This window comes from Plectropomus leopardus, chromosome 15, assembly GCF_026936395.1.
Source record: "Plectropomus leopardus strain MGB_pleo_1.0 chromosome 15, ASM2693639v1, whole genome shotgun sequence".
In the NCBI taxonomy this organism is placed as follows: domain Eukaryota; kingdom Metazoa; phylum Chordata; class Actinopteri; order Perciformes; family Serranidae; genus Plectropomus; species Plectropomus leopardus.
Window position 1 is genome coordinate 12,746,678 of NC_142190.1, and position 6,893 is coordinate 12,753,570.

Here is a 6,893-nt window from a genome sequence, read left to right on the forward strand (position 1 = left end):
CTTTCCGTTCCTGTCCTCTCTAGAGGCAAGCTTATCTAAATAGAATTGATTGGTCTGAGTGATCATTCATCATGCTGAGCCAAAGCAGACGTTTAAGGAGAGGGGGAAGGAAGATTTTAAGGATAGGATATTTCTAGTGGGTTTTCTGTGTCATCAAGGTAAACCAAACAAATTGATCAGGCTAAATAGGACGAACACTGCGTGTGTGTATGTGTGTGTGAGGGAAAATATATACAATATAAGCAGAGATTGATGACCTTAAAGGACACATTTATACGTACATGTGTGTATGTGCAGTGTCTTTACATGCAAGACAGAGCCTTCTGCAGGCTGGAGTGTATGTGTGGATGTGATTATCCATACTTCTATAAATGAATGAAGCCTGTGCGCGCAGTAAATTTGGGCCTCTTGAATTTAAATTGCTCATAAAATCAGGTCAGAGAAAACTGTTGCTAATTGCATTTTATTTCCAATCAGCCTGAAGCAACAAGACAGGAAAAAAAGCAAAGGACAGTAGATGATGAATTAGATGAGAGAAGTGCTCGTCATATCTGTTCATTAGATATCTCGGTGCAGATGCAACAACCATGATTAGCTCTGCTGTTTCGGCTGTGTGTATGTGTGTGTGTGTGTGAGTGTGAGTGTGAATGTGTGCATGTTTACTTTCGTGAATCACTGGCATGATCCCAAACACAGTGCTGTCATCTCAGCTTTGAGCTCAATTGCCTTGTGCACTGAAGGACAAACAAACACTTGGGTTTTTTTTTCTTCTCTGTAAAGACAACAGATGAATTGCTTTACTGTTATTACAGCAGGTTGAATGAAGTTTGTCCTTCCAAATCCTACTTTTTGCAATCCTGCAAAAAGTCCAACTTCACACTAACAGATAGATACCAAACAAGGCTAAAAGTGTGCAGACACCAATCAGCATTCCAGTTCATCCAAAGGTGCTGGCAGAGGTTGAGGTCAGGGCTCTGTGTAGGCCAGTCCTTTCACATCAAACTGGGACAACAAAAAAAGAAAAAATGATCCTGGCAGTAAGTCGGACTCGTTTCCAGTGAGGGTTGGACTCCGCCAGGGCTGCCCTTTGTCACCAATTCTGTTCATAACTTTTATGGACAGAATTTCTAGGCGCAGCAAGCAGGAGATTGACAGGCGGATCGGTGCAGCGTCTGCAGTAATGTGGACTCTGCACCGATCTATCGTGGTTAAGAGGGAGCTGAGCTGAAAGGCAAAGCTCTCGATTTACCGGTTGATCTTTGTTCCTACCCTCACCTATGGTCACAAGCTTTGGGTAGTGACCAAAAGAACAAGATCGCAGGTACAAGCGGCCGAAATGAGCTTCCTCTGGAGGGTGGCTGGGCTCTCCCTTAGAGGTAGGGTGAGAAGCTCGGTCATCCAGGAGCAGCTCAGAGTAGAGCCACTGCTCCTCCGCGTTGAGAAGAGCCAGATGAGGTGGCTTGGGCATCTAATTAGGATGCCTCCTGGACGCCTCCCTGGTGAGGTGTTCAGGGCACGTCCCACTGGTAGGAGGCCCCGGGCAAGATCCAGGACACGCTGGAGAGACTATGTCTCTCAGCTGGCCTGGGAAGGCCTCGGGATCCCCCGGGAAGAGCTGGATGAAGTGGCTTGGGAGAGGGAAGTCTGGGCTTCCCTGCTTAGGCTGCTGTCCCTGTGACCCGACTCCAGATAAGCGGAAGAAAATGTATGGATGAATGGACAACTTACTTTAACATGCACACACCAGGAAAATTCTCAAAATGACCCCAAAGAGATGCAAAAGGAACTTCACAGAGCCACATAACAACCAAAAACACACAAAATGACCTACAAATAACAAACAAACAAAGAGAAATCAATGGTGACTGAGATGCAAACAACAGCAAAACCACAAAGTCTGTGTGTCTTGCTACTCTGTAGGTGAGGTGGTGGCATATAATGTGCCTATGGGTCCTCGCATTGCACACAGTGGTATTGACAGGTTAAAACAGGAAAAGGCCAAACTGCTCACACAATGTTGGAGGAACACTATTGTCTAAAAAAATCATTGCATGTTGTAGCATTAGGATTTCCCATTGCTGGAGCTAAGGGGCCCAAACTGTGTGGGCAGGGGAGTCCATATAGTTTTAGTCATGTATTGTCTTCCATTCTGTGGTAGCTGGAAGTGGAACTTTTTTTTTTTCTTTTTTTTTTTTTTTTTTTATACTAATCCAATGAAATATGTCACTACCAGATGAACTTATACAAAATTTATTACAGAAATTCAACCCAAATAATGAATCCCAGTGACTTTGGTGACCCCCTGATCTTCCATCCAATTCCATCATAACATAAACTTTTAATTTGTCCAATACTTTGATTTTTGATCAATTACTTGCCATCAACCTCAAAGTCCTTTTCCATCAACCAGATTTTGTATAGTACCTTTAGAGCTGGTACATAAGCCATATGAGCATGTAGCACACTAGACCTGTCTGCCCTCAGCGCAGACAGTAGCCTACTGATAAATGTAGGCCAATGAATAGCACTTAGTGTTAAATAAATGAAGTTTACATTCTTACTTAATGTTTGGTTTTACATTAAGATTCAACTGTACTCTGTAGTTGGCATTCAGTCAAAGCAACTTATTTACATCAAGCTTGTTCATCCTTATTTTCAGATAACCTCCAACAAAGGTCTGTACCTGCGAATGGTCCATGCGAGGTCGAACAGCACATGTGCCAACAACGGGACAGGGCCACTGTGGCTGACCTGATTCTTTGCAGGGTCTCGCTGCTACAAACGGTCCGCTGTCAAGCACTAATGGGAAATAATGGTTGCAGCAGCATCGCAGCGGCGGGCTGGGCTCGCTGGGGACCGGGGTGAAGGTATTGGGGTCACATCTTCCAACGGCGCCTTGCATCCTCGGACAGATTGCTACATGCTGCATGGAGGGAAAACATCTGGGGGAAGGTGGCTAGTAATGACGTCGGCCAAATGAGGTTGTATGGAAAATCTGTGACTATGAGGAAGTCAGTGGGGCTGATTGTGTGAAGCATCAAAAGACATTGTAGGTCAGTCTCCAGGGGGGCTTTGGACCACTGCACCATGGGATTGTTTAACTGGGAAATATCATCATCATTGTGCACATATAGCTTCTGGGGAGGTCTGGGTGCTTATTTGCCAACCATTTTTCCTTTCTTGATTTATGTGAAGGGAAACATTGTAATGCTTTATTTTCCAGGTCTGATATGATGAAAGGACTTTTTTTTAATTAAAGCTTCAATTCAACTCAAGTAATTATTCATACATTATGCTCCATATATTCTGAATTGTGCACTAGCCTGTCAACACATTTTGCATTAGCTGACTGTAAAAAGATACTAGCTTTTTATAGGAATCAGTGAACTGAAGGTGTACCAATTACTTGGTCTATATTCGCTCTATCATTAGTACAAAACAATATCTGGTGGGTCATAGCAAAATGAAATCACACTAAAGAAAGTGCTGAATTTCCACACACTAGACATTGGTCATGAACATTTGTCTGACTTCTCACTACAAAATGTTCTTTTTAAATTATATCATTATATATTTGTATTTCATTTCATTTCATTTCATTTCTCCTTAAACCATGTTTAAGAAAAATGACAAATAAATATACCTTCTACCTGGTAACTGGTTAGTATTCTACTAACGTAGAATAAAGTGTGACATGTGGAAATGTTTAAGTCATCAACATCCGGTGAAAATAATTCAATTATAGTTGTTGTTAAATAGCTATAATAACATAATAGCGAATTGATTGATCCAGAGAGATAAATACATTTCTAATGATATCGCAAACATAATTCTTGCATCAGTAGCTCCGCAATAACATCCAACCAGCAGATTTTTCCAATTTTTCACTGAATAATATATTATTAAGAGCAAGAGGTTTTTATGTCTCCATGTGAAGTTAGTAGAAAACAGAGTTTAGAATATGCTGCATTTAATGGAAAGTGAAGAAAAAAATATGGAGAAAATACAAATGAGCTACTGACTAAGCAGCAGAGTTTCTCAAAGTGATTTTGCATATGTTATAATAGGATTTTATTTTTCCCTGAGAAAAAAAAAATGAAGTGTTTTAAATATTAAACAAAAACAAAACTAATGAGCCCTCTTCATGACATGCATATAACCCTGTTAGGAACACTCACATTGTGGATCTATTGTGGAAACAATGAATTTGGGGAAGGCATTGCTATGAAGGATGGTGCTGTGTAGTCCAAGGTTAGAGAGGCAGAAGTTGTTATTATGGCTGCTAAAGAAACTTTCAGGTCAATTTTCATTCAGTTTGAAACATCAGAGAATCACATTTATGAAACATTAGAGAATCACATTTTGGAAACCCCGCCCCCCGAAAAACTGATAGCTTTATTTCCTGAGCAGGTGTTTGTTTGTTTGTTTGTTTGTTTGAAGTCACAATCAAAACTTTTCAGATGTTATTTATAACCCTGCCTTCATCTTTAGAAAGGGTAAGAAATGTCAAATCTGGAGTACGAAATTGCCTCTATTCTAGAGTCCAGGTTTGTTCTTTGCACTGACAGCAATTTCCGTCACAAAAGAACAAAATGAACCTGTTATAAGTTAGAATTTGTTGCATACTGTGAATCTGATTCAGACCATGATTAAGGGTGTGGGTTCAGCAGAAATTTGCCACAGAGGTGCCTTCATTTCCATTATCACTCTTCAAACCAACAAAGGCAATAATGGTTCCTATGAAGTCAGTCCTCTGCTCCAGCTCGCAATTTAAAATGTTCAAACTGAGTTAGTAATGCCATGTGGCTATTTTCTTATTTTCCATTCATCTAGTCAACACCCTTTATTGTGTGGCTCTTTTCATATTAAAACAGCTCTGATTATTAAGAGTTCAGTGTCCTTATTTTTATTTTCTTTCTTTAAAGCTACAGGCTTCACATCTGCTTACCTCCAGCCTCCCTACATTATAAGTCATTCTATTGTTAAAATTATTCAGATTTTATCTTCATTTGACTTCAGCAGTCTCTGTCAACTTTTTCATCCACATGTTTTACGCTTATTTGGGATTTAAAAAAAAAACAGAATGATATTCAAGAAAACTGAAGTTATTACTGGGGCCATTTCTTTGGTAGAAAATTGTTCCACTGAAAATTTAATAGAATCACATGTGCAAAACAGAGTTACCAGGATATTGTTTCTAGTTTCTTTTTCTTGTTTTTTTTTCTTGTATCTTCTTCTTCTCCTTTCTCTCTAGTACCATGGTGTCCATATCACCAAGGGCCTAACCTGGGTGCTGCAGACTGAATCTGTGGAGAGAATCAAGACTGTAGCACCACGCCTGAGGAAATTCTGGGTATCCCCTGAGGTACAGAGAAATTCCTACTCCTGTACCATCAAGATTGTCCTGACGGGGAACATTACTGCATGACACAGAAATAGCACCGGAAAGGATTGCAGGACCTGATGAAAGTGGTTTGTTAGACTTAACATATCTGCTGTTTTACCCTGTGTAAAGGATATTAACATCAGGCGTTGCAAGGATAAAGCCTGGTGAATCACTGAGGACCCCTCCACCTGGCTAATGGCCTTTTCTCCCTGCTGAGGTCGGGAAGAGGCTAATAAATACACCAGAGCGGCAGTGAGAAGCTCAGGATGAGCTTCTACCCTCAGACCACCAATGGAGACACTGCTGTAATCTTCAGAGTAAGGGCTCATTTATGCTCAATGTTAGACACAGACAGAGCCCTCTGCCAGTACTCTGTGGTCATTTTGTTCGTATTTGTGCATGTTTTCTGAAAGCTCATGGTTATAGATGGAATGCAGCAGTACCACTGGAGATCACGGGGGCAGTGTGGTTTAGTTCAAGCGAGATACGACCGTGGGCGAAGATGAACACATTTAAAAAATGGCTGACTGGAAAGATTCAAAAGTGTGATGAAAAGCATTCCCCATCCATATGTCACGATGTATCTAACAATTTGAAACCTGGATCAGCATCAGTTTTTGCACTGCGTTCAGGTGCCTTTTACTAGCATTTAAACCCTTGAAACCTGAGCAAATTTGTCTGATACCTTTTGAAAATGAAAAAAAAATGAAAATGAGCAACAGATTGGTTAAAGGTGACATGAGCAACTTGAAAATACGTTTTTAAAAAGAGAAAATATATATATATTACAAAATTGAAAAAAAAATTATTGAATAAAATTAGGAAAAGAAAACTATAACAAATTTTTAAGCATTTTTTCCAGGTCATTTCCTTGTTTATTGTTGCTTTTTACTTTTCTTTGCTTGTAAATTTTCAGCTAATTTTCTTGCAAACTTTTTACTCTTTCTTTCTTAACTTTCGGGTCATCTTGTTAAGTTACTTATTGTCTTCTTTCCATGTTTTTTTAAAAAAAAATCAAGCCAATTTACTCAGGTTACAAAGGGTTAATGGCCTCACTACCACCGCAGTCTACAACACTGCCACCATTAACAGGTACATCGTAACAGATCACAATAGCCCTTTGCACTAATATTTAATCAACACTTTCATATTTCCATATGATTTAGACACTTAAAGCAGCTACACAGATAAAGCCCAAACTCATTGGGATTTACAAGTTCATTCCACTCATCTGCTCTTTATTTTTGGGTTGGACACATGTGTCCCAATGCTTTCAAAGACAAACTTCACACTGCACTAGATCAGCTAACAAGATTCTGCCCTTGTTTTCATTTCGCCGGCGGTAACAGCTCTGCTGGCTTCACTTGGCAGGATGGTTAAATTAGATGACTCGGTCTCGGCTGTACTGCACGGCTCGACTTTGTGGCTGTTGGGTTAAAGATTGTTTCACGGCACGGACTCAGACAGATTTACTGAGTGGCAGACACACTATAAATATGCAGTAATG